We start from the raw sequence: 1,172 nt of genomic DNA, 5'->3' as shown, positions 1-1,172 counted from the left end.
GCCTTAGCCGGTTGAGCTATAGGTGCCGAGCCAGAAAACTTTTTCAATGGCCTAAAGGCTGGACCATTGATGTTACCACTGGGAACACCTAGGACAGTCCACATTTCATATCCAAGAACAAAAGGTGGGAGAGATGCAATAGGAGAGGTGGCTGCCAGGTCGGCAAGGAAAGAAAGCTTTTAGTGGGTAAGCAGGGGAAATTAGGTGGTATTCAAGGGTAACAGGGTGTCACACGTGGGAGGTTAACAGAGGAGAGACATGATCTAACCCCATGTAGGAAATAGACTTGACAGGGTGATGCTGCTTTGAGGGCACGAGAGGGAAATGGGGAGACACCTAGGCAAAAATAATTACTGATCACCTGCTCATTGGCAGGTTGCATGTGAGACCCTTGGGAGATGCCTTTATAGAGCTCATGAAATTAAGCTAAAGGAGGCCAATGTTGAAACATAGCTATTAATGAATTTTAAATGTAGTAAGAGCAGGAAAATGGACAGGGAACTAAACTTGGATATTGCAAGGGATACTGCCCAATCTGTGGAGGCTGAGTTGCCTTCTACTAAGGAGGAGCCCTTTAGTTGAGAACTTGTGCAGAGCAGGGCTGAGAGGGTATTCCAGGCAGAGGGAAATGCACATGCAAAGGTCCTGGGGATAGAAAGAACAAAGTAAGCTCAAGTAATTCAGAGATAACACTGTTTGGCGGGACAGAGCAAGCGAGGGGCAGAAGTAGTTAGAAGCCAGGCACTATGGTTTATGCTTGTAATCCTAGTACTTTGGGAGGCAGAGGTGGGAGGACTGCTTGAGGCCAGGAGTTCAAACAAGCTGAGCAATATAGTGAGACCCTATCTATCTCAACAACAACAACAAAATAATAAAATAATTAGCCAGGTGTGATGGCTTGCCTGTAGTCCTAGCTACTTAGGAAGCTGAGGGGGGTGGATCACTTCAGCCCAAGAGTTTAGCACTACAATGAGCTACATTAGTGCCATAGCTGGGGTAACAGAAAGAGATTCTGTTTCAAAAAGGAAAAAAAAGGGGGGGGGGCTTGGCACCCGTATCTCAGTGCTTAAGACACCAGCCACATATTGGGGCTGGCAGGTTTGAACCTGGCCCGGGCCTACCAAACAACAATGACAACAACAACAAAAAAAATAGCTGGGTGTTGTGGTAGG

Source organism: Otolemur garnettii, unplaced genomic scaffold (genome assembly GCF_000181295.1).
Source record: "Otolemur garnettii isolate 467f Iridium unplaced genomic scaffold, OtoGar3 scaffold00105, whole genome shotgun sequence".
Classification (NCBI taxonomy): domain Eukaryota; kingdom Metazoa; phylum Chordata; class Mammalia; order Primates; family Galagidae; genus Otolemur; species Otolemur garnettii.
This window is presented reverse-complemented; position numbering follows the sequence as displayed.